Source organism: Macaca mulatta, chromosome 4 (genome assembly GCF_049350105.2).
Source record: "Macaca mulatta isolate MMU2019108-1 chromosome 4, T2T-MMU8v2.0, whole genome shotgun sequence".
Classification (NCBI taxonomy): domain Eukaryota; kingdom Metazoa; phylum Chordata; class Mammalia; order Primates; family Cercopithecidae; genus Macaca; species Macaca mulatta.
Window position 1 is genome coordinate 153343477 of NC_133409.1, and position 27573 is coordinate 153371049.

Here is a 27573-nt window from a genome sequence, read left to right on the forward strand (position 1 = left end):
CAGCCTGAGTAAGACTCAGTCCCAAAAAAAAAGAAAAAAGAAAAAAAAAAAAAAGAAGAAGGTTGGGGAAAAGATGGAAATACAATTGAAAGAGACCTGGAAAGAGGGGAAGAGGTATAGGGGTCTGAAAATTTTTCTTCTGATAACACAGGAACTTCTATGTGTAGGGGCCACCCTGGGTGATATCCAAGTCCCTGTTGTAAAGGTAAACTGAGGCTGGAGCCAAACCGGGAACGAAGACACAAGGCAAATGGCAGTGAGAATAGCCTTTATTAGGACTCGCAGGTGAGGTTTCTCGGTCCAAAGGTGCCGGCCAAGGAATTAGCGCTGAGGGGCTTTTTATAGCCTGAGAGGTAGGGAAGCTGGTTGTGCAAACACTGGGGGGTCTTGAAACTACTAGGGCAGGAGTTGAGTAAGGGTCATGAGGAAGGGATCTTTGGAAACTGTCAACCGAAACTGCTGTTTAGGAACTTGTGGAATGCAGGTGAGCTGCGGGTCATGGGGGAGTGTGGTTGCCCAGCCAGAACTCTGACGCATGTAAGTCTGCGGGTGTGTACAAGGGTGAAGGGAGTCTTTAACAAAAGGCCTGCTACGCCGGGTAACGCCGCCATGTTGGGTCTAGATTCCTGCCTAACACCTATGATAACAGGTCCTGGTGGGACAAGGTTCTACTGAAGGGCCAAGGACAATGGAGCAGCAAAGATGACCCAGCTGAGCAGTGACCACATAAAGTTCATGGTGGCCTGAGCACCCAGTGTGCACAGCCCCATCTAGTCTCCTCCTCTGCAACAAATCAGCACAAGAAACACGTGTACCGTGGAAGGTTCTCATGTCTTCCATTTATTTTGTCTCTCAAATTTCAGGAAACTTCTCCTTTAATTAAGCCATCAACCTCTCTTGGAAATCATTTGAAAAAGTAAATTTATACTCAGATTGTAATTTTAATAGGGAAGTAAGAAGTTACAGCTCAGTGCACCATAAAGTTGAGACAGAGATGGAGACATCCCAGCCCCATTTCTGGAACAGGAAAGGTAATGGGGGAAGGAATGCAGGTCAGCGTGGGGAAGAGGGTCATGGTGGACATGGAGTTAGGCTGGTCTCCCCACCTTCTCACATTATGCCTATAGGAACACAGACACATTCAGATGCCTTTGCAGAAAAAGAAGTCAGGGTTCTTGAAGTCACAAAGGGAAAGAGTTAACAAATCTTGCCACTCAGTCCGACACAGGGCAGCTGTCTCAGACTGCAGAAAAACATTCATGAACAAATTCATATCTGTCACAGTGAGGGGTGACACTTGAAACAGCCCAGCACATGCTCAATACATCCAAGTCAAAGAAACCTCATGGCACAGCTGTGTCCACTGTTCCCCGCAACACCCCACACACATCAGGCCCCCCAGGGTCTCACATTTACAAGCCGTGAGAGACATCAGAGCCCTGGACACTGTCACTGCCTGGGGTACAACAAAAACCGGACCTGGTCAGAGCCCACAGGAGATATGGCCAGAGGAGGAAATATTGCCTGAGTGAGCTCCCCCATGGGCTCCCAACCACAAGATCCCAAGGATCTCAGGGATCAGCCTCCTTCATACTTACTTCCAGCCTGAGAGTAGCTCCCTCCTTTTCTATCTGCGGGAAGAAAATGTCCTTTGAGAGGTCAGAAAGGTGGCAGCGCCATGAGGCCCTAGAGGAAACTCCTAGTCTTGGACCCCAGAGAAGTTTCCAGAAATGTGTGACTGCAGACCCAGGGCAGGATAAGGGAAAACAAAGAAAGCAGATGTGGGTCCTGGACTAACTGCCCTCCTAAGGTCTGTCCTCAGCCAGGGACCTTCCCCTGACCTGTGATTACTGGGATCAGGTCCCCATCACTACAATCATCAAGGTGATAAATCTGTGCTTCTTTGTCACATGTGCTTTACAAAAGAGTAAATGCTGGCACACAGGGCCTAGGCTGGGTGGGCCCATGAGTGTAGATGGTGCTTCCCAGTAACCAGGCAGGGCATTTCTACCTGGGGCTTGGAACCCTCAGTGGGACAAAAAAACTCAGACTCCACTTGTCACCCCTTCCTTACCTGAGCTCTTCTTCCTCCACAGCACAAAAGTGACCACAGCTTCAGTGACAACAGCTGTAAAGACAACCAGTCCAGCAATGATGCCCATGATGGGGATGGTGGGCTGGAAAGACTGCTCTGGGAAAGGAGGGGAAGGTGAGGGTCTCTGACCCCAGGCCCCACCACCGACCCTCTTAAAGGTCTCCAGAGGGGCTCCTGCTTTCCCTAATAGACATGATACCTCCATCTCCCTCCTTACTCCGTCTCAGCATGAGGGGCTCAGGCAGCCCCTGGTGCTGCACATAGCACGTGAATCTCTGCTCCTCTCCAGAAGGCACCACCACAGCTGCCCACTTCTGGAAGGTTCCATCCCCTGCAGGCCTGGTCCCCACGAGCTCCACGTCGTGGGTCTGGTCCTCACTCTCCCGCTGCCAGGTCAGTCTGATCTCCGCAGGGTAGAAGCCCAGGGCTCAGCACCTCAGGGTGGCCTCATAGTCAAAGACAGGATGGTGGGTCACGTGCGAATTGGGGGGGTCTGAAAGGAAGAGTCCAAAAACTCAGGCACTTTGCGTCTCTCATGGGACACTCAAGCAGCACCAGTATGTGACCGTCCTAAGAATGAACCAGATACCTGGTGCGGGAGGGGGGTGGGAGGGAGCACAGAACTCAGACACCAGCCTGGACACGGGCACCTGGGATAATCTCCTAATCCTTGGAAAGTTCTAATCTCAGAGCGGGGGAGCAGGGACTTCCGATTCTGACCTGAGTGAAGGCCAAAGGGCTCAGAGGAGCTGGAGTCAGACTCCCACACACATTTAGTGTGAGGCAGAGAGCAAGGCCTGAGGGGAAAAGTCCTGGTGCCTAAGACTGCTGTGGGGTCAAAGGGAACTCCTGATCAGTATTCCAGGGGTTGTCTTCCCCTCCATTCCCTCAGAGACTTTATCCCTTAATTGTCCCAGAGAGCAGGGCGGGCCCTCAGAATCACTCTCTGGTACAGGATCTGGAAACCCAGGAGGATTCCTCTCCCTCAGGACCAGAGGGAGGGCGCTATTCTAGTGTTGCTCCCATTTTCCTCCTCTCCTTGTGCTAGGCCAGCCTGGGAGGTCCACAGGAGATCGGGGAGGCGCCCCGTGTCCCCTGGTACCCGCACGCTGCAGCATCTCCTTCCCATTCTCCAGGTATCTGTGGAGCCACTCCACTCACGTGCCCTCCAGGTAGGCTCTCCTTCGTTCAGTCACTTTGGCCGCCTCACACTTGCGCTTGGAGATCTGAGCCACAGTGTCCACTGCGGTTCAGGAGCACAAGTCCTCGTTCAGGGCGAGGTAATCCTTGCCATCGTAGGCGAACTGTTCACACCTGCAGAAGAGGCGCCCGTCGGGCCCCAGGTCGCAACCAATCATCCACTGGAGGGTGTGAGACCCTGGCCCCGCCCCCTCGGTCAGCCCCGCCCCCTCGGTCAGCCCCGCCCGCCGAACCTCGCCCCCTCCCGGACCAACCCGCAGGGATTTTGGTAAAGGCGCGTGGGCTTCTCCCAGGTAGAGGGTCTGGGCGAGTCCCGCGGCCTCGGGGTGGATCTCAGACCTGGAGACTCGGGAGTACCCCGGTCGTCCGTAGGGCATGGAGGTGGGGGGTCGTGATCTGCGCCCCGGGCCGGGGTCACTCACCGGCCTCGCTCTGGTTGTAGTAGCTGCGCAGGGTCCGCAGGTTCACTCTGTCAGTGTGTGCGTGGGCCTTGGCGATCCGTGTCTCCTCTTCCCAATACTCCGGCCCCTCCTGCTCCACCCACGGCACCCGCGGCTCCATCCTCGGACTCGCAGCGTAGCTATCGAGCCGCACGAACTGCGTGTCGTCCACGTAGCCCACCGCGATGAAGCGGGGTTCCCCGCGGCCGGGCCGGGACACGGCAGCGCTGAAGTACCTCATGGAGTGGGAGCCTGGGGGCGAGGAGGGGCTGAGACCCGCCCGACCCTCCTCCCCGCGCGGCTCCCAGGGTCCTGCACCACCGTCGGGCGGGCCCCTGGCCCCTCCGCGCAGAGGCCATCTCCCGATCCCGCACTCACCCGCCCAGGTGTCTGTCAGGGCCAGAGCCCCCGAGAGCAGCAGGAGGAGGGTTCGGGGCGCCATGACTACCATCCGTGGCGTCTGGGGAGAATCTGAGTCCGAGTGGGTGAGCGAGGACTTTAGAACCGGGACCGCGGCGACTCTGGCTTCTCTAAAAACCTGTTACCTAATGGGAGTGAGAACTGGAGTCGCCCGGTGAGAATCCAGGAAGAAGGACCCGACACAGGTTGGGAGAAGGAGAGAAACTCTGCGGCGATGGGGAATCCTCAACACGGGGCCTCCCCAATCCATACACTGCCTGTGAGGCCTGAGACCCTGAGAGCCACGCCTGGGGCCCTGGGACTTCGCCCTGACCCGCTACTCCTGTGCCAAGCGCTCTGTCTCAATGTCTCCCTGAGTCTTGGCCCAGGAACTGTCTGAGAAACCAGGGAGAAACACACGGCATGGGCCCCGTCCCTCTCTCTTCACTTTTCATCACTGGACTCCCCGTCCCAGAACTGGACTCCCTGCCTCCTACTCCTTACCTGTCCTAGTGGACTCTTCTAGAAGAAAACTCACCCCAGAGAGCTTGTTGCCAGAGAGTGAGCTTGCCCTGGGAATGGAGGTGTAGAGACAGGGCTTCTTTTTCTTTTCTTTTTTCTTTCTGTTTAAATCTGGAAAAGTTGTGCCTGAGTGCATGAGATAGAACAGAGAGCAGTTTGCTTTTTGTTTATTAACTACAGTGAGTAGCAGAATCTTGGTAATCCCTGAATGATCAGGAATCTAATTGGTGAAAAATGTGACTTTGGCCCCTTGATATATAAATGTGTCTAAAAGCGTTACAACAGGATTCACAAAGCTCCTAAGTTTCACTTTCCCAGACAATGTATCTGTGACTCCTGCTTGTTGTATTTTAAATTTACCACCATTCCGTAGCCTTGAGTTTCCGGGTGAGTCCAGGACATCTCCTCAATACAAAGCAGCACACTGTGGTACTGTATGTTGCAACCACGAGTCAGTACAGTCTTTATTCACCTCACAGTTGCAAGTGTTCAACGCAGTCACAGTGCCCCTCACTAGTGCTCATGCACTGCCTGTTTTTAGGAAGTATCCACATGTAAGTGGTGTGTATATTTTTTAGGAATACTTAGTACTTTTAAACCTGATTAACATAAAAAACGATTAGTTTCTAGGCAGACCCACATAAGACATTAAAGGCCAACCTCAAAGGTCACCCTGCGAGGCTCTGTAGATGGATGTATTAAAATCTATAAAACAATGTATTTAAACCTAAGAATTCTGCTGCTTTGGAATTCTTTCCCTCTGCTCCTTTTCCTCACCTTCTGCTTCTCCAGCCCTTCCCTCCGTCCCTCTCATCCCTCAGGCCCTCTTCTCCCCTTAATCCCCACCACCCTGTCACTCCTGAATTGTGGATTTAGCACTGTTCCATGACCTGCTACGTACGTGACTGTTCTCTCCACAGTGGTCCTGCTGCTGTGAGTCACAGTGTGTCATTTCTCCACCTAAAACACTCCAGTGGCTCCACCTTGTTCTTGTGAAGCTTCTAGAATGTCAGGCATTTGAGCATATGAGGGCATACCTGGTTCATCGTAGGGACTAAATGAATTTTTCTTGACTGACTGAATGAAATATGAGTGTATTAAATTGCATCACAGAAAATTATAAAATGTAAAATACTGAAAAAGTTAAAATATATTTTATTTTATGTAACTAGTGTGCATATCAATTCATCAATTCATTCCACGAGTCTTTTGAGTCTCTGTATGAATTTTACAAGACTGTGTAGCAAATTGTCACAAACATTGGCTTTAAACACACCCATTTATTGTATTCATTGATTTGTTTTTAGAGACAGAGTCTCCCTCTGTCATCCAGGGTGAAGTGCAGTCACATGATCATGGCTCACTGCAGCCTCAAACTCCTGGGCTCAAAGAATCCTCCTGCCTCAGTCTTCAGAGTAGCTAGGACTGCAGGCAAGTGCCACCATGCCAAGGTAATTAAAAAAAAAAAAAACTGTAGAGACAAGTGTCTCACTGTATTATCCTGACTAGTCTCAAAGTCCTGGCTGCAAGTGATCCTCCTGTGTCAGCTCCTCAAATGTTAGGATTACAGGCATGCACTACTACGCCTGGCCAAACAACACCCATTTATCTGTTTATAGTTCCTTAGTCAGAAATCTGGGCATGATGTGGACAGAATGTCTATTCCGGGCTTCCCAAAGCTGTGTTTTCATTTTGAATCCTCCTTCAGACTTATACAGAGGCAGCAGAATGCAGTTTCTGGCAGTTGTAAGACTGAGGTCGCTGTTCTTCGCTGGCTTTCACTGTAGAGAACAGGGAGGGCTGTGCTCAATTCCTGGTGCCCACCAGCGTTCTTTCTTACACAGCCTCTTCATTTTCAAAGCCCACAGTGGAGGAAACCCCTCATGTTGAATCCCTCTCACACTGTGAATATCTATGCTCAGGAAGAACCCGGTCCTTTAAAGGGCTCATCTGATTAGGACAGTCCAAGCAGGAGAAACCCAGCCTAAAGTCAACTAATTGAAGTGCTTAATTATATCTGCTAAATCCCTTCACAGCAGCACCTACATTAGAGTTGGTTGAATAACTGGAGGAAGGTGAATGACCAGGAGCTGGTTGTTGAGGCCATCATAGAATCAGCCTAGCAAAGATTGGACCTTCCTTTTGTGTTTTATTGGGACACAGTTGGAAATTGGAGTTGTAGTAAAGTGATCATTGTGAATGGTAATAAAACGTCCTCTTCAGCCATGAAAATTCTCCTTACCTTTTAAAACTAAGTTACATGTTTATTATCTTATAGTTAATTTAGAGCAGGTGTGGTGTCTCACGCCTGCAGTCCTAGCACTTTCGAAGGCAGAGGAAGGCAGCTTTGACTGCAGAAGTTCAAGATCAGCCTGGGCAATATGGTGAAACCCCCATCTCTACAAAAGAATAAAAAATAGAAAATTAGCCAGGCATGTTAATTCATGCCTGCTGTCCCAGCTACTCAGGAGGTTGAGATCAGAGGATCCCTTGAGCCCAGGAGGTTGACACTGCAGTGTATGATGATCATGCCACTGCACTCCAGCCTGGGTGACAGAGTGAGACCCTGTCTCAAAAATAGTAATATGATGATGATAAATTTAGAGCAAATGCAAATTAATGTGTAATAATACATCCTCTTGTGAAAATGTATTAGTTATTTACTACTGCATAACAAATTATGTAAAACTTAGCAGCTCAAAACAACAAATATTCATCATCTCCCACAGTTTCTAATGGTCAGGAATCCAGGAGAGGTTTCCCTGAATGCTTCTGGCTCAGGGCCTCTCACAAGGTTGCAGTCCAGTTGTCAGCCTAGGACTGCATTGTCTGAGGGCTTCACTGGGGCTGGGGATTCACTTGAAACATGGCTCACTCACATGGCTGTTGGAAAAGGCCTAGTTCCTTGTTTTCTGGTCCCAGGCAGCCTCAGTTCTTAGCCACATGGACCTTCCTGCAGGGCTGCTTATGGCACAGCAGCTGGCTTCCCCCAGAGCTCATGATCCCAGAGATAGAGAGAGAGAGAAGGTGGAAGCCACAGTGAGTTTCATATTCTACACCCAGAGTCACAAACTGTTATGTCAGCATTACTCTATCAGTTTGAAGTTGTATTCGTCTGTTCTCACACTGCTATAAAGAAATACCTAAGACTGGGTAGTTTATAAAGGAAAGAGCTCAATTGACTCATAGTTCTGCATGGCTGAGGAGGCTGCCCCAGGAAACTTACAATCATGGCAGAAGGGGAAGCAAACATGTCCTTCTTCGCATGGTGGTAGGAGAGAGAAATGCAGAGTGAAGTGGGGAAAATCCCCTTATATGGTACATATACACCATGGAATATTATGCAGCCATAAAAAGGAATGAGATCAAGTCCTTTGCCTGGACATGGATGAAGCTGGAAGCCATTATCCTCAGCAAGCTAACACAGGAACGAGAAACCAAATACCGCATGTTCTCACGTATAGTTGTGAGCTGAGCAATGAGAACACATGGACACAGGGAGAGAAAAACACACACCGGGGCCTATTATGGGAGGGCAGTGCTGAGGCGAGCATTAGGAAAAACAGGTTCAACCACTGACTTCCACAGCTTGGGGGAACCATCCCCATGATTCAATCACCTCCCATCAGGTCCCTCCCCCAATATGTGGGGATTCCAATTCACATGACAATTCACAATGAGATTTGGGTGGGAACACAGAGCCAGGCCCTATCAGAAGTGCATCACTAAGTCCAAGCCACACTCAAGAGAGGGAATTAAGCTGCACCTCTGAAAGAGAGCTGTACTAAAGGACTTGCTATATGTTAAAAGCAAAATTAAAATTATTGTTTCAGGATTTTGTAAGACAAAGCCTTCTTTTATCTAATTATTTTTCTTTAATGCTTTAAGCTTGTCTTTTAATTTAATTTAATTTAATTTAATTTAATTTATTTTTAAGTTCCAGGATACATGTGCAGGTTTGTTACATAGGTAAACATGTGCCATAGTGGTTTACTGCACCTATCAACGCATCACATAGGTGTTAACCCTGGCATGCATTAGCCGTTTTTGCTAATGATCCCCCCATCACTGCACTCTCCCAACAGGCCCCTGTGTGTGCTGCTCCTCTCCCTGTGTCCATGTGTTCTCATTGCTCAGTTCCCAATTATAAGTGAGAACATCTGGTGTTTGGTTTTCTGTTCCTGCATGAGTTTGCTGAGGATAATGGCTTCCAGCTTCATTCATATTCCTGCAAAGGACTTGATCTCAATCCTTTTTATGGTTGCATAACATTCCATAGTGTATATGTACTATATTTTCTCCATCCAGTCCATCATTGGTGGGTACTTGGGTTGATTCTGTGTCTTTGCTATTGTGAATAGTACTGCAATGAACATACACATGCATATACCTTTATAATAGAATAATTTATATTCCTTTGGGTATATAACCTATAGTGGGATTGCTGGGTCAAATGGTATTTCTGGTTCTAAATCTTTGAGGAATTGCCACACTGTCTTCCACAATGGTTGAACCAAATTACATTTCCACCAACAGTGTAAAAGCCTTCCTGTTTCTCTGCAACCTCACCAGCATCTGTTGTTTCTTGACTTTTAATAATTGCAATTCTGACTGGCATGAGATGGTCTCTCATTGTAGTGTTGATTTGCATTTTTCTTCTGATCAGTGATGTCTAGCTTTTTTTCTTATGTTTATTGGCCACATGTATGTTTTCTTTTGAGAAGTGTCTGTTTAGGTCCTTTGTCCACTTTTTAATGAAGTTGTTTTTCTCATGTAAATTTGCTTAAGTTCTTTGTGGATTCTGAATAGGAGACCTTTGTCAGATGGACAGATTGCAAAAATTTTCTCCCATTCTGTAGGATGTCTGTTCACTCTGATAATAGTTTCTTTTGCTCTGTAGAAGCTCTTTTGTTTAATTAGATCCCATTTGTCAATTTTTGGTTTTGTGGCAGTTGCTTTTGGTGTTTTCATCATAAAATCTTTGCCCATCCCTATGTCCTGAATGGTATTGCCTAGATTTTCTTCCAGGGATTTTATAGTTTTGGAATTTACATTTAAGTCTTTAATTCATCATAAGTTAATTTTGGGTAAGGTGTAAGGAAGGAGTCCAGCTTCAATTTTCTGCATATTGCTAGCCAGTTCTCCCAGCACTATTTATTAAATAGGGAATCCTTTGCCCATTGATTATTTTTGTCAGGCTCATTGAAGATCACAAGGTTTTAGATGTGTGGTCTTATTTCTGAGTTTTCTATTCATTGGTCTATGTGCCTGTTTTGTACCAGTACCATGCTGTTTTGGTTACTGTACCTTGTAGTATAGTTTTAAGTGGGGTAGCCTCATGCCTCCAGCTTTGTTATTTTTGCTTAGGATTCTCCTGGCTATATGAACTCTTTTTTGGATCCATTTGAATTTTAAAATAGTTTTTTTGTAATTCTGTGAAAAGCTTCACTTTTTAAATTAATGATTAAAAGTTTGAGACATCACAGAGCCTTACGTGTTAAGGAGAAAACAGTTTGAGGCAGATAAAGGAGATACAACAGTATCTCTGAGTTTTTCTTGCCAATATCTTTAATAACAACAATGTTCTCTTCAATGAGTTAACACAGTTGAGAACATAGAGTAACTAGATCAAATAGTTCCAAGACTTTAGTGCCGTAAAAATGATGTCTTGAAAATAAGTCTTTGTTTTGTCTAAAATGTCTCAAATTTAGTGGAAGTATGTCACAAGCGCCAATTTTCTTATTGAAATACATCTTCAAAAAACATTTGCCTACACTTAAAAAAAGAAGCACTGCTCTGTCTCTGGAGTAGCCGTCCTTTGTTTCTTTACTTCTCTAATTAACTTGCTTTCACTTAGAAAAATATTGCCTAATCAGATTGCTTTTCATTTACAAAGACATGCATCTCATACTTCAGTCAACACATTTAGCTTAGCCTGATGCCAATAACTGGTTTGATGCAGTATCATGAAATTGTTAGCTCGAATTGAGAAACAAGGTTTTTCGATAACTGGCTATTCGATCAGCATTCTATAATACACTTAACATCTTTTGTTGTGGTGTTGAATGATATGTGATAGCAGTGATTTGGACACCACTATGATTCTAAATAGCACTGCTATCAGGTGCTTCTGAGGTGGTTTTGTTTGTTTCTTTGTTTGCTTTAGCAGTCCTATTGCGTTTTCTATTCATATTGCTATTCTATCACTGGTTATTCCTTTCAACTCTTTTCTTGTTTCATTTATTTTGATCAATGATGTGCATTTCCAATTCTGTAATAGTTTAACTCAGTTGTATGTGTGGTAAAATGTAACACCAAATCCTTTGCAAGATGGAATTACCTTGCATATCAGATTGAAGATTGTATACTTCAAAAATCTAGAGAGATGCCAGTGAGCCAAGGATCAAATGACCTATTTGTAGCCAAGGCCATTTTCATGGCACGCTGGTCCTCTCTGTCACATGGCTCCTTACAATTCTCTGTCGTTTTCTTCCAGTGTAAGTAGTTCTTGTTAAGGATGCTTGCAATGCACTTTGGTATTCTTTTCTCTTTCATTTTTATAAAAACCAGGTATATTTTAATTTGAAAAACTCTGTTTAAGGAATTAGGAATTTAAGTCAATTCTTTCAACTCAATGTTTTCAGAACACATCATCAACATCAAGTATTACAAATTTATTTTAAAAGTTCCCTTTTAAAAGGGAATGGATATGTTGTATGGACTTTAGCCAGCACTGTTGTAAAACACAGAACCTGTAAACTACCCTGGGCTGCTGCCCATTCACATCCCCCAAAAGGAGACTCCATCCTGAGTCTTGTGATTATTTTTCCTTTATATTTATTTAAAGATTTGTGTAATAAGTATAGATATATCCCCAATCCAAATAGTAGTTAGTTTCGCTGGTTTTTAAGCTTCCAGTACAGCAAATTCCTACTGCATTTATTTTCCCATGATGCACATTACGTATAGGAGTTATCTGTGGTGTGGGAGGCTGTCATTCACTCATTTTTACTGCTGAAGGTTTACATTTTATGATTATACCATGATTGCACTAGTTTTCTATTGATGTATATGTAGCTGATTCTAGTTTTTGCCATAAACATTAGTGTGCATGTCTCCTGGGCACATAGGCAGGAAAGCCCGCAGAGTGTATGATTAGGAGTTGGATTATATGTTGTATGGACTTTAACCATACTAGATAATAATAATATTAGTTCCAAAGTAATTGTGCCAACTTAAACTTATTTATTTATTTATTTATTTTTGAGACAAAGTCTTGCTCTGTTGCCCAGGCTGAAGTGCAGTTGTGCCATCTCGGCTGATTGCAACTTCTTCCTCCCAGTTCAAGCAATTCTCCTGCCTCAGCCTCCAGAGTAGTTGGGATTACAGGCATTCACCACCACGCCCAGCTAATTTTTGCATTTTTAGTAGAGACGGGGTGTTGGAGGCCGAAAGAATGAGGGTCGTGATCAACTCACTATACCACTGGAGGCTGTAGGAGCAAACAACAAACTGTTCTCATGAAAGCAGGATGTTGGCAAACTGACAAACTACATTTGCCACCAGAAGGAATCACTAGTAGCAAGAAGCCCCCGACCCCTTCTTTCAGAACAGATCTTTTTGTCTTTGTCTTTATTTCTGTGTTCGTCCCCTTCATTATATCCCGTAGTAACCGATTGCAACAATGGGGTTTCACTATGTTAGCCAGACTGGTCTTGAACTCCTGACTGCAGGTGGTCCACCCGCCTCGGCTTCCCAAAGTGCTGGGATTACAGGCGTGAACCACCACGCCTGGCCTAAACTTTTGAATTAAATGTGTAATACTTGATGTTGATGATGTGTTCTAAAAACACTGAGTTGAAGGAATTGAATTGAAAGCCACTGTCTTGGCTGCAAAATTATTGCAGGCATTTTTGTTTAGATTCTGTTAATAACTTCCTGTTGTTTACTTGTTTCTCATCTACCATGGCATTATACTTTTGACATATAGATCCAGAAAATGCTTACTTATAGCCCAAACACATAGGATTACTTTATATGTTAGGAAAATTTCATAATAAAAAGGAAAAAATGGAGGAAGGGAGGGAAAGAAGGAGGAATGGAGGAAGGAGTGAAAGAAGAAAAGAAGGAAGGGGAAGGGGAAGGAAAGCAGAATGAAAAGGAGGAGGGCGAGAGGTTGAATGGAAATAGAGAAGAAAGAGAGGGAGGGAGGGACAGAAGGAAGGAGAAACGGAAGGAACAAAAAATAAAAGAAACTAAAATAAAGAAAAGAATAGACATGAGAAACTAGAAACCCTATGTATGGCCAATATTATGAAAATGGGAGGAAATAAAACAGATGTAGTTAACCTCTATAGAATAATGGAAATGTAAGAGGGCTTCATTTGTTTATCCATTGCTGTGTAACAAACTACCCCCAAATTTAGTGATTAAAGCAACAAACATCGACGAATTCAAAACCATAATACAAGTACCAGCAAAATGGAGCCAATGCAAGTAGAAGAATTTGAATAAACAAAAGGATTTTACAAGTTGGAATAAGTAAGAGGTCACCGGTGTGCAGATGAAAATGATTTTGTAGTCCAAATCCTCCAAAAAGCAAGTGCCACCATGGGATTAAAGTTACAGCATTTTATTAGGGGACACACCTGTCAGACGATATTGCAAGGGAGGCAGATTACCCCGGGAAAGACAACAGACCAAGATGCAAGTGTGACTCCCAGTGAGGGACAGAAGGAGAGAGAGTTCACTGGACATGTCCTAGACCACAGGCAATCTAAGGAGAGTTGAGCAAGGCCATGGAAGAGTCCTGGAGCCCATGAGAAGCAGAAGGTCAACACCAATGCTACTGAGGATGTCAGAGCACAGGAGCAGGGCCTTGGGGGATTACCCACGAGTGTGACTCAAACCTGCTGCCCTGACGGGTCTGTACCCTTGGAAATCAAATCCTCTCAGGCTGAATTGCTGGATGATTCTGCTCACACTTACAATGAGGTAAGGGAAACCAGAAGGCCCCCAGGTGGATCTCTGGTTTCCACACATGCTTTTGCTCTCCTGTGTGAAAGCAGCCATGCCTCCTCCTGAGGATGAAGATCTATTACCTGGGCCTGGAGAGGAGGAGACTCCTCTTCTCACCAGGTGGTCTCTGGGCACACATTGTCCAAACTTCTGTGGTGACTAAAGTAATGTGTAGTTCAAGAGGCTCTCTTTTGTCTCCTTTTAAGGGTACCCTCCTTTGGAAACCAGGACCTCCTAACCTGCACAGCCCAGTGTTGGGAGATAAAATATGCAAAATACCCTAGTGGGTGAATCAAAGAGATTGGACATGGAGCCAAACCTGCTTCCACCTTTTGATTTCTGGACGCACATGTTCTTCCACTGAGAACACAGCACCACAGAGACGTCTCTGATTCAAACAATGTACCATGTCTTGAAAGATGGCACCCACCCCTCAGAGTGCTTCCTCCAGGCTGGCACTGAGCTGTGCCTGTAGAAGACCTGTCCAGCATTCCTTGTGGCTGGCAGCCCCTGGGTGGTGCAGTTGGTGATACGATTAGTGGAACCAACAGCCATGGAAACACTGAAACTTTCCCTGCCAAGTGGGTCCTTCAGGCAGATAATGGGCTAGGAGCACCGCCTAGCATGTGGATCAGGAATGTCAACTTCCTACCTGCTGTTCATCCACCCCAGTCAACGTGAAATTGTCAATGAAATGAGCTGATTGAATATCCTATAGGATATCCAGTATGTCTACTGTAGTCTTAAGACTATATACTATAGAGAGCAGAGGAGTTACAATAGCCCTGAGGCAAATCATAAATAAATGTGTTGTGTACCCTACATGAATATGAATCACTCCGTATCCCCTTTCTAATTGGAGAGGAAAGGAATGCACTCACCAAATCCACAGCTGCACGCCGTGTGCCTAAGGATTTATTGATCTGCTCTACCAGTGATATCCAGACAACACAAAAACTGCAATTATAACTCCTACTTGGCCATACCTAGAGTAATTTCATTCATTGTTTAGGCCTCACCAGGCTCCCTCAGGTACAGTTGCTGGATTATGTAGATACAATAGACAGCCCCAACACCACCCCACATCCGTCAGCTCTCTAATGGTGATGCGACACCCACAGTACTTTCAGTGTCTCCCACAAGACACACGAGGTTGCCTGCTTGCCATGGTGCCTGCTTTCCACCCCTCTACACCCCCGTGTCACTTTTATTGTGTCCTGAATAACAGTTTCAAGTTTGTCTATGGTTTCTGTGAGGAGCCGGGACATCCAGATAGAATGGGCCACATGAATCAACTGGTACGTGTTTCCCCTTTCAGGCAAAGTCTCACTCACTTCACACAAGCACAGAGATCCCCATACAGGCCACTAGACTATGAGAAACAAACACACCCATCCAAACCCAAAGAATGGACTCAGAGACCCGGAGAAGAGCAAAAGTGAGACTGTGAGTGACGGTTTTGCAATATCGGGTGTCTGGAATGCAGACACACCAGGGACGGTTTGAACAATTTCAACAATGTATTCGCTAGTGCTCAAGTCCCTCCCCCATTTCCTCATTAGCTGAGTACTAAGGGCTTATGATTTTCCCAGATGTCACCTATTGGTAGTTTGATTAAGATTTCAAGTATGTTCCTTAGTGTCTTTTTACTGCATTTTGTTGCAGCCCATAATGCATTGCTATTGTCTCAGGACTCTTTAAACATTTGACTTATGGCCCTAATGGCTGCACTTAGTTGATAAGAAAGGGTACAATTATCTATGTTGCAAGCTAGCCTAAACTAAATTTTGGTGAGGTGGGGAGGGGGTCATTGAGGGGGCCCCAACCAATAGGCTCCTGGCCAGTGTATGAAAGGGAAAGCCAGAAGGAGAGGGGGTGGTGGCTGAGTACATTTTGCTTCTTTATCTCTTTATGACCATGTGGGCTGCTTAAACCTATACTAAGGCACGTAGAATTGAAAATGAACCATCACATGTAGGTTATTTTTTATACCCTTAAGTCCTGTCCAAGCCAGGGCTGGGCCAAGGCCCTCAAACGTCCAGCTGTGGCCTCCTCCTGCTGCAGATGAGGAGTGGGCTGCAGGGAGGGCCATGGAGCCTGCTCTGTCCCCATCCCGGTCTCTGTCTCTCAGGCTGACCAGGGCACATCCAGGTGGGTGAGTTGGGAATTGCGTGCTGATTGCTGAGGGCCTGGATGATCACTATCTCAGAGGGAGCAGCTGTGATCTGGGGAGGGCTAGAAACTGGAGAGGAATCCAAGGAGAGGTGGTGCCTCTAGTCCCTTCCTCTCTGCATCCCCCTCCCGTGTTTCTCCAGCCATCAGGAGGACACCAAGAAAAAGACCCACGAGGCCCAGACTGAGGGCCCCTGTGTGTACAGTCCCTTTGAGGTCCCCTTGTACCAGGGAGGGTCCTGAGTGCACACGGCCATCCTCTGTCCACTTTGCAGCTCCCCATATATCTCATCTGGGAGCTGTCTCAGGGGTGTCATGTCTTCTGGGTCCCTCGAGGCTGTGCTTTTTCCAGGTTCCCACCATATGGCCCCTGTGTCCCTGTGTTTCTTGCAGATAATATGGACGAGGTGATAAGCAGATGTCCCTGGGCTATTTGGGGAATGGGGACCAGCTCCCTGTCAGGGCAGCTGTGCTCCCTGTTTTCATCTTATGTCCAGGTGTTACTTTTTCCAGGCCCTGAGGGTCATAGTCCCCAGGGGGCTGTTTTTTGGGCTTTGTTCTGCGCTCTGTGGCCTCACCTTGCCCTCTTTGAGCCAATTTTTTCTTCTTAACATAGTCATGGCCTGGTAAGTTTAAAATAGGAGACAGTCAGAATCATTTCCCCCACAGCCAGGTTGTTTGAGGGGAAAGGAAAAGAGCAGCAGAAAGTTTTCAGTTTCTGCAAAGACAGAGACAGTGCAGGGCACAGTGAGAGTCTGGGGTGTCCCGGAGACCCAAGTGTTTCTGCCATTTCCGCACTTCTGTGTGTCTGGTCAGTGAGGTGGTGGTGACTCATCCTTGAACCTAACGGCACTGTCAGTCGGCGCCTCAGGCCTGGGCAGATGGGATGGTTCATCCCCTGCCCTGCAGCAAGAGGGCCCTGTCCAGAGGGCGCCTACAGCACGGGCAGTGCAGGTCTGTGGTCGCTCCTGCTCTCACCTGTGGCATCTCCTGTAGAGGGACTGTCAGTTCTGGTTCCCTGTAGGCAGGAATGGTTTCACTGGGACAATGGCCAGAAAAAGGGCATGAAAATCACATGTTAATTTCTCAAAATTCCTGCTTTAAATGTTGATGTCCATCAACATAATTTCAGTTGGAGAATCTTAATAGGATGTCCTCCAATACTGATGTTGTAAGGGACGTTGAATGGAACAGGAACACAAGTTTAGAGCTTCCTTTCTCAGAGGATCCATGTGGGAGATGGTGCCTGTGGCAGTGGCAATACCCAGGTGCAGAGGGTGCATAGAGGCAGCCTCAGGCTGAGGGGTCTGAAGAAACCCCCTACTGCACAAGGAGAAGGAGAAGATCCCCTGTGGGCAGCAATGGCAGTGGCCTGGGTGGAAGCCGTGTTAGGAAAGGGACAGGAAGGTCGTGCAACCCCACTAAGCAGCAGCCCTGGGGTGGAGCTGCATTTCCAGGGGTGAGTGGACAGTCAGGAGCAAGCACAGCCCATATGCAGGTTATGGGGAGGGGAGGCTGGGCCTCCTTGAGCAAGGGAATCACCAGCATCAGGTCAGGTGCAGACTCCATGGCAGCCACATATTTCCATGCTGGGCCTGTGAGCCTCAGGGCTTCCTGATGGGATCTCCAGTTAGGAGCTGTGTGCTCAGAGCTGGGAGGGGAGGAACGCTGAGCTGCAGGTGGAGGGCAGAACCCACAGTGTGCAGGGCCTGCCCTGGTGTGCAGGTGCCTCCGCAGATGAGGAGGTCCTGGGGTCTGAGGGGTAGAAGGACTGTGTGTGTGACCCAGCCCAGGACTGGAGGACATGGAGACACGGCCAGGGCCTCTCTTGGGGAGGCCTCCCACTGTGTCAGGGCTGGTCAGGCGTGAGAGGAGGAGGAAAGGGCACTGAGTTTCCTCCTGGGTCTTGTTCCTGAGTCCTGGGGTCCTTTCACTCATTGCCGGGGTGGGTGCTGGGCACAGGGCAGGTGCTGATGCTGATGGAGTCACGGGAGGGGACTGGCAGGGGCTGGGAAAGTGTCATGGGAGGGAGAAAAAAGTGGGGACGTCATCTTCCCTCAGAGAAAGGGTGAATCTGATTTTGGAGTGACTGAGGAGGGAGAAGTCCTCAGGGAATAAAAGCAGTGCCCTGCACCCAGTGGAACATTTACTGTTTCTTTCTTTTCTCCAGAGCTGATGAGCCTACAAGGCCCAGATCAACACCTGGCTGGGACAGGAGACCACCAGGGCAGTGCACAGCTGAGATCTCAGTCTCTGGTGTCAGCTCCTGGGTCCGCTGGCTCCACTGAGGGCAGCTAGACTCTGCAGCCAGGCGGTCTGGATTCAGCTCCTTGCCTATGTCTCACCAGCACGTTCTCTCTTGGTGCCTCAGTTTCCTCATCCATGACATGGGGAAACTATGAGCATTTATTTCTTGTGGTTGGATGAATGAAAAGGGTTAATATATATGAGGTGCTTGCAGCTGTGCCATATTATTTTTGTTCTTTTATTATATTTCATATATTACATATGCAGTAATTGTATTATTATAGGTGACCTTTATGAGTGAGTGTCCTGCTTATGGCTCCTTGTGGGGAGCCCAGGATCATCTTTCCTCGCACCTTGAGGTCCTGTCATCTCTATCACACTCTCCTGCATTACCCCATTCTATTCTGTCTTCATATTTTATACTATAGATATTTAGCTCTTAAATAGAAATTTCCGGTCTGCGTTTTATTTCAAGTGTATGGGAAGGGACGGAGTGTGAGGTTCAGGAGAGAAGGAGAGGTCTGTCTCGATGACTTGACACAGCACAAAGAAATCTCCCCTCCTCCCCCACACCTCCACACCAGTTCTCAGTGAGGGACAGATTCACAGCAACACCAAAAGGGCTGGGAAGGGATGGGAGGAACATCTGGGGCCAATGTTCAGGGGCTGACCCTGTGGGGGACACTGGCCCTGCAGAGTTGGAGCTCACATGTGATGACGTAGAGCTGAAGATGATATCAGGGAGGTGACAGAGAGTGCTTTGTGGTTTCCTGATTACAAAGATTAGAGGTCAGTCAGCTTCTGGGGTGAAGTGACTGCTAGGGACATGTGAACGGAATTAATGAAGAATAAATGAGCTGGGAATGAGGATGAGTAAAGCAAGCATCAGTATCTCCTGCCATCAGTTCAGACTGACTGGGGAGGTGGGAGAGTTCCTGATCCTGTTGCGTGGTTCCTCCTAACTTCCTGGTCTTGGGGGCACAGGTGGGTGGTGCTGTTCATGGTCAGGGCAGCCTCAGCTCCATCCAGGTAAACCAGTGGTGGCAGAGAAAGTTAGGGGAGCACCTGTGAAACAGACCAAGGCAGGGATGGGAGCCCCCTGTGCAGCTGGAGTGGATGCAGGACCTGCCTGGAAGCAAGAGAAGGATGAGGGAACCTAGTTGGGTCCTGTTCCCTGCCTGCCTGTGTTCACAGGGTAACCAGTAAGGGAGCTGGCGTAGGGAATTCGTTCATAAGCTATCTATCCAGAGATGTGTTTACAGATATATTCTTTCATGTTTGTATTCAGGTTTGTTGTCACAGACACATTTATCCATGTATGTTTTATGTTTAAGTTACTTTGGAATGGTTCAGTCACAAAATCTTAATCTCTTAACTTGTGCTGCTCTCTACACAGACACACATTCACACACACACATTCACACACATGCTATACAAACATGTCTACATGTATCTATAAAGAGACTTGTTATGTTATTTTTAATTTTTTTAATTCATATATATTCATGGGGCACAAGCGCAATTTTGCTATATTGCTATATAGGTTGTGGTAAAGTCAGGGCCTTCAGAGCATCCAGCACTGGAGACAAGCACATTGTACTCACCAAGAAATCCCTCTGTTATACACCCAATGCCAACCACCCTTACCCTTCTGGGTCTCTGTGATCCATCACTTCACACTCTGCTTTTATGTATATGAAGAGATATTAACCAAATATGGCAGAGTGATAACTTGAATTTTACTGCACCATTCTTTCAGCTTATTTGCACATTTGAAAATTTATACAATATAAGTTGGAAGAATGAGGGAAAAGAGAGAGGGGGGAGAGAGAGAGAGAGAGAGAGAGCTGAATCTGAATAGGCTAGGGGTTGTGTCCCACTAGGAACCATAATCGATCTTTGCCATTTTGAAAGTGTGTCCCCTGAGCTGCCTTCAGAGAGTTCAGGAGGGAAACCTGTTTTCACAGAAATACCAAGATGCCATCTGCCTGTTTCATTATGTTGACTTTTCCATTAATGCTGCAAATGCCATGGTAGGTAACACACCCAGCACCTTAGCAGAACCAAGGCAGTGGCTCCAAACTGCACTGCCATTTAAGAATGTCTTTGATGGTGCAGTAAAAAATTTATGTTCATTAAAGTTTGATCCTTGAGTACACATCTTTAATATTTCCTGTGAGAAAATGGGAAATATGCATAAAACACTTATTGCACAGAGAAGCTGGATGGTAGCCTTGACAAAGGGCACTTGTGTGACTCAGTTATGAGTTCAAACAGCAGATCTCACTCACCCACTGAAAGGCAGTTGCATTAACTCCTGTTTGGGGGTATTATGAATAAAGCTGCAAGAGTATTCGTGCACAGGATTTTCGTGAACATAAAGATTTCCCGTGTTTGAAATAAGTGCATAGGAGGGCAATTGTTAGTCATAAGGTAAATTGCACGTTCAGTTTGAAGAAAACTGCAATACTCATTTCCAGAGTGACTGTCCCATTTTAAAAAAAACATTCCTACCAGCAATATAAGAGTGACCCAGTTTCTCTGCATCCTTGCCAGCATCTGTTGCTACCTTTATTTTGTATTACAGCCATTCTCATCACTGTGGTTTTAATTTGTATTTTCCTACTGGATAATCATGTTGACTCCCTTTTCATCTGCTTATTAGCCTGGTGTTTATCCTCTTCAGTGAAATATCTGTTCATGTCTTGCTTATTGCCTATTGTGTATTTGGATTTCATTTTTACTGTTGGGTTTTTTAATTTCTCCATATATTCTGAATACAGTCTTTACAGAATATGTTGTCTGTAAATATCTTCTCTCGTTCTGTAGCTTGTCTTTTTAGCTCTTCACAGGTCTCTCACAGAGCAACAGTTTTTAGTGTTGATAAGATCCAATTTGTTAACTTTTTTTTTGATGGAACATACTCTTGGTGTTATGTCTAAGAACTCTGTCCAGTCTTAGTTTGGATGACTTTTTCTTAAAAGGTTTGTAATTTTAAGATTTAAACTTATTATTTATTTTAGAAAAAAAAAATTCTTGCCTAGGCTGGCCTTGAACTCCTGGGCTCAAGGGATCCTCCCACCTCAGCCTCCCGAGTAGCTGAGAGTACAGGCCTGTGATACCACACCTGGCTCAATGTTTGCCATTTTAACTCTGTGTTTTACATTAAAGCTTGTGACTCATTTTGAGTTATTTTTTGTATAAAGCATGAAGTTTGGGCTCAGGTTATTTTTTCCCACTGTGGTTGTCTAGTTGTTCCAGCACCATTCGTTGGGAAAGCGCTCCTTCCTTCATTGAATTGCTTTTGTGCTTTTGTAAAAGTCAGTTGTGCATATTTGTATGATTTGCTCATTTTTGGTTGAGTTGCTCGTCTTTGTACATTGAGTTTAAGAACTTGTCTTATATTCTGGATAGATGTTCTTCATCACAAATGTAATTTGTGATCAACTGTGAAAATTTTTCCCTCAATCTATGGCTTGTCTTCTCATTTTCTCAATAATGTCTTTTGAAGCACTTAAGTTTTAAATTTTTAACTAAGCCCAATTTCTCTCTCTCTCTTTTTTCATTTGTAGATCATGTTTTTGGTAATTTATCTAAGAATCTTTTGCCTGACTACCCAATGTCACAAAAATTTTCTCCTATATTTTCTTTTAGAAATTTGATAGTTTTAACTCATAAATTTTAGCTGTTTAGGTCTCTAATTTGTTTGAGCTTATATATTTTTTCTTTTTTTATTATGCTTTAAGTTCTAGGGTACATGTGCACAACGTGCAGGTTTGTTACCTATGTATACATGTGCCATGTTGGTGTGCTGCACCCATTAACTCGTCATTTACATTAGGTATTTCTCCTAATGCTATCCCTCTCCCATCCCTCCATCCCACAACAGGCCCCGGTGTGTGCTGTTCCCCATCTTGTGTCCAAGTGTTCTCATTGTTTACTTCCCATCTATGAGTGAGAACATGCAGTGTTTGGTTTTCTGTCATTGCAATAGTTTGCTCAGAATGGTGGTTTCAGGCTTCATCCACGTTGCTACAAAGGACATGAACTCATCTTTTTTATGGCTGCATAGTATTCCATGGTGTATATGTGCCACCTTTTCTTAATCCAGTCTGTCACTGATGGACATTTGGGTTGATTCCAAGTCTTTGCTATTGTGAATAGTACCGCAATAAACATACATGTGCATGTGTCTTTATAGCAGCATGATTTATAATCCTTTGGGTATATACCCAGTAATGGGATGGCTGGGTCAAATGGTACTGCTAGTTCTAGATCCTTGAGGAATCACCACACTATCTTCCACAATGATTGAACTAGTTTACAGTCCCACCAACAGCATAAAAGTGTTCTGTTTCTCCACATCCTTTCCAGCACTTGTTGTTTCCTGATTTTTTAATGATTGCCATTCTAATTGGTGTGAGATGGTATGTCACTGTGGTTTTGATTTGCATTTCTCTGATGGCTAGTGATGGTGAGAATTTTTTCATGGTGAGAATTTTTGGCTGTATAAATGTCTTCTTTTGAGAAGTGTCTGTTCATATCCTTTGCCCAGCCCCTTTTTGATGGGGTTGTTTGTTTTTTTCTTGTAAATTTGTTTGAGTTCTTTGTAGGTTCTGGATATTAGCCCTTTGTCAGATGAGTAGATGGCAAAAATTTTCTCCCATTCTGTAGGTTGCCTGTTCACTCTGATGGTAGTTTCTTTTGCTGTGCAGAAGCACTTTAGTTTAATTAGATTCCATTTGTCAATTTTGGCTTTTGTTGCCATTGCTTTTGGTGTTTTAGACAAGCTTATATTTTATGTGGTGGTAAGTGTCACTTCGTATTACCTATGCAACTTTATTGACGATCAATTGACAAAAAATGTAAGAATGTCTTTCTAGATTCTCACTTCTGTTCATTGATCTCTGTGTCTCTCACTTTCACACTGTCTGGATTATTGTAGTTTTATAAGACATTCCATCTTTACATGTCTCCTGGACACATAGCCAAGAATGTCCCCAGAGTGTATGATCAGGAGGCAGATGGTGGGATTATACGGTGTATGGACATTAATCAGACTAGGTAAAGCTAATTTGATTTCTCAAGTGCTTGTACCAAGAATGGGAAAGAGCTCATGTTGCTCGTGTTTCTGAAAACATTCACTTGAAGTAGGAGATTAAATATTAAAAGCCACTGTCTTGGCTGCAGAATCACCCTAGACATTTTCTTCATATTCAATTAATAACTTCCTTTTCTTTACTTTTATATTATAAATTATGGCATTATACTTTTGGCATTAAGTTCAAGTGATGCTTCCTTTTAGCCTGAACACTTAGGTTTTATGAAAAAAATAGAGGGAGGGAGAAAACTGTGAGGGAGGAAAGGAGGAAAGAAGGAAGGAAGGACAGAGAAAGACAAAATAAAAATGTTCAAAAAAGAATAGGAGGAAAGGGTTGGAAACGGCAAATATGGCTAATGTTATTAAAATGCAAAGTATTAAAAGATGTGTAGATAATATCCATGGAATAATGGAAACTTAAGAAAGCCTTGGCCAGGCGCAATGGCTCACGCCTGTAATCCCAGCACTTTGGGAGGCCGAGACGGGCGGATCACGAGGTCAGAAGATCGAGACAATCCTGGCTAACATGGTGAAACCCTGTCTCTACTAAAAATACAAAAAATTAGCCGGGCGTGGTGGCAGGTGCCTATAGTCCCAGCTACTCAGGAGGCAGGAGAAAGGCGTGAACCCGGGAGGCAGAGCTTGCAGTGAGCTGAGATTGAGCCATTGAACTCCAGCCTGAGTGACAGAGTGAGACTCCATCTCAAGAAAAAAAAAAAAAAAAAAAAAAAGGAAGCCTTAATGGTTATCAAGTGCTGTGTCACAAACTACCTCAAAATTTAATAGCTTAATAGAACAAATATCCGTTAACTCAAAGAGATACTACAAACACAAGTAAAATAGATTCTATGGGGATGGCAGAAGTTGGACGAAGAGAAGGATTTTACAAGTTGAAGTAAGTAAGAGTTATTGATGTGCAGATGGAAATAATTTTTAGTCTAAGTCCTTCAAGGAGCAGATGCCAAGATGAGCTTCAAGTCTGCGGCATTTTATGAGGGGATACACCTGTAAGGGAATATGCGAAGCGAGCCAGAAATCCCAGGAAAAGGCAGCACACCACAATGCAAGTGTGACACCCAGTGCTGGACAGAAGGAGAGAAGGTTTGTTCGACACATTCTAGAGCACAGGCAATCTAAGGAGGGTTGAGCAAGGCCATGGAGGAGTCCTCCAGCCACAGTTGGCCATCAGAGGAGTCCCGTGTCTCCCAGTAATGGCCTGCCTTAGTGCGCCTGCTGTGACCGGTCACTGGCTGGGAACAGCCCATGGGAAGCAGGGCTTCTGCACTAACCCTTCTGAGGATGTCAGAGCACAGGAGCGCAGCTTTGGGACATTATCTAGGTTTATCACTCAGTCCTTCCTTCCTGAGGGTTCTGCACTCTTGAATATCAAACCCTCTCAGGCTGCGTTGCTGGATGATTCTGTTCACATTTACAACAGGACAAGGGGAACCATAAGGCCTCCAAGTGGATCTCTTATTTCCACACACACTTCTGCCTTCCTTGTGTGATAGCAGCCCTGCCTCCTCCTCTTCTCACCTGCTTGTGTCTGGACACATACTACTCAAACATCCCTGGGGGCAACCATAATGTGTAGTTCCATGGACTCTCATTTGTCTCCTTGCCAGGGTGCCCCCTTTGGGAAACCAGGACCTCCTCCCCTGCAGAGCCCCGATATTGGAGAGGAGAAGTGCAAAATCACCCTGAGGGTGAATAGAAGGGATGAGACATGGAGCCACACCTGTTTCAACTTCTTGGTTTTTAGACCCACGTGTTCTTCCTTCTGTAAACACAGCACCATAGGGACGTCTTTGATTTAATACGCGCAGCACATCCTGAAAGCTGGCCCCCGTTCCTCAGAGGGCTTCATCCAAGCTGGTACTAAGTTACGTCTGTGGAGACCTGTCCATGACTCTGTGTGGCTGGCAGCCCCTGGGAGGTGCAGGTGGTGATATGACCAGGAGATGCCTTGGTCATGGCCCACGCTTCATCCACTTCCCTCTGAGGTGTGTCCCGCGGGCAGATAATGTACTGAAATTCTGAGCCAGTGGATCAGGAATGCCAATAGTGATACTGGCTGAGGGTCTGAGAGTAGAGAGGAAAAACACACCACATCGAATAGGTACCTACCCCTGTGAGGATGAACCTCCGCCTCGCCGGCAGCTTCCCACTTGAGCTGGGTGATCTGAGCCGCCGTGTCTGCGGCGGTCAAGGAGCACAGGTCCTGGTTCAGAGCGACGTAATCCCTGCCTTCTTAGGCGAGCTGGTGATACTCCCGGAGAAGGCGCCCCTCGGACCCCTTGTCGCAGCCAGGCATCCTCTAGATGGTGTGAGACCCTGGCCCTGCGCCCGCGGTCAGCCCGGCCCACCGAGCCCCACCCCCACCCCGACCAACCTGCGGGATTTTGGCCTAAACTGAAAATGAAACCGGGTAACGGCTCCTAGGCTGCTCCCCGGTCAAGGGTCTCCGGATCCCGCGGCCTCCGGGTAGATCTCGCACCCGAAGACTCGGGGAGACCCGGACTGTCCGTGGAGGATGTGCAGGGGTAGTGACCTGCGCCCCGGGCCGGTGTCACTCACAGGCCTCGCTCTGGTTCTAGTAGCCGCTCAGGGTCCGCAGGTTCATTCGGTAAAACTGTGCGTTGGTCTTGGCGGTCCCTGTCTTCTCCTCCCAATATTGCGGCCCCTCCTGCTCCATCCACGGCGCCCGCGGCTCCATCCTAGGACTCGCGGCGTCGCTGTCTAACCGCACGAACTGCGTGTCGTCCACTTAGCCCATGGAGATGAAGCGGGGGCTCCCCGCGGCCGGGCCGGGACGTGGCGGTGTGGAAATACCTCAAGGAGTGGAAGCCTGGGGGCGAGGAGGGGCCTGAGACTCCCCCGACCCTCCTCCCGGCACTGCAACCGGGTTCCTGCGCCCCCGCCGGACGGACCCCTAGCTACTCCCCAAAGAAGCTGTTTCCCTCCCAACCCCGCACTCACCCGCACAGGTCTGGGTCAGGGCCAGGGCTCCCCAGAGCAGCAGAAGGAGGGTCCGGGGCGCCATGCCCCCATCCTTGGCTACGGGGAAGAATCAGAGTCCTGGTGGGTGCGTGGGAACTTTAGAACAGGGACCGTGGCTACATTGATTGACTTCTCTAGAAACCCGACACTCAATAGGAGTGAGAACTGGGGCCGCCCGGTGAGTATCCAGGAAGAAGGACCAGACTCAGGTTGAGAGAGGGAGAAGAGAAACCCTTCGGAGATGGGGAATCCCCAACGCTGGGCCTCCCCAGTCCACACACCGCTTTCTGAGCCTGAGATTCTGAGAGCCACGCCTGGGGCTCTGGGACTTCGCCCTGACCCCTCTACTCCTGTACCAAGCGCTCTGTCTCAATGTCTCCCTGAGTCTTGGCCCAGGAACTGTCTGAGAAACCAGGGAGAAACACACGGCATGGGCCCCGTCCCTCTCTCTTCACTTTTCATCACCGACTCCCCGTCCCAGAACTGGACTCCCTGCCTCCTACTCCTTACCTGTCCCAGTGGACTCTTCTAGAAGAAAACTCACCCCAGAGAGCTTGGTGCCAGAGATTGAGCTTGCCCTGGGAATGGAGGTGTAGAGACAGGGCTTTTTTTTCTTTTCTTTTTTCTTTTTCTTTAAATCTGGAAAAGTTGCACCTGAGTGCATGAGATACAACAGAGACCAGTTTGCTTTTTGTTTATGAACTACAGTGGGTAGCAGAATCTTGGTAATCCCTGAATGATCAGTATCTAATCGGTAGAAAATGTGACTTTGGTCCCTTGACATATAAATGTGTCTAAAAGCAGTACAACAGGACTCACAAAGCTCCTAAGTTTCACTTTCCCAGACAATGTATCTGTGACTCCCGCTTGTAGTATTTTATATTTACCTTCATTCCGTAGCCCTGCGTTTCTTTGTGAGTCCAGGACATCTCCTAATACAAAATAGCCCCTGTGTTATTTTATGTTGCAACCAGGAGCCAGTACAGACTTTATTCACCTCACAGTGGCAAGCACTCAATGCAGTCACAGTGCCCCTCACCAGTGCTCATGCACTGCCTGCTTTTAGGAAGTATCCACATCTAACTGTTGTGTATATTTTATAGGAACACTTAGTATTTTTAAAATCTGATTAACGTAAAAACAATTAGTTTTCGGGCAGACCCACATAAGGTATTAAAGGTCAACCGCAAAGAACACCCAGCGAGGCTCTGTAGACGGATGTATTAAAAATCTATTAAACAAGTGTTTAAACCTAAGAATTCTGCTGCTTTCGAATTCTTTCCCTCTGCTCCATTTCCTCACCTCCTGCGTCTCCAGCCCTTCCCTCCATCCCTCTCATCCCTCAGGCCCTCCTCTCCCCTTAGTCCCCACCACCCTGT

The 27573-nt window shown here is 46.4% G+C and overlaps 2 pseudogenes across 1 annotated transcript; both read right to left on the reverse strand.

Annotated features, from left to right (window-relative positions):
* Positions 1–812: 812 nt before the first annotated feature.
* On the reverse strand, positions 813–25545 carry LOC699987 (HLA class I histocompatibility antigen, alpha chain G-like; annotated as a pseudogene). The gene is made up of 9 exons (XR_013416716.1): positions 25322–25545; positions 4673–4782; positions 4114–4206; positions 3718–3987; positions 3198–3473; positions 2313–2588; positions 2075–2191; positions 1599–1631; positions 813–1456 (listed from the first exon to the last, which is right to left on the reverse strand). The product of XR_013416716.1 is annotated as an HLA class I histocompatibility antigen, alpha chain G-like (transcript).
* Positions 24934–27573, reverse strand: LOC144340522 (saoe class I histocompatibility antigen, A alpha chain-like; annotated as a pseudogene).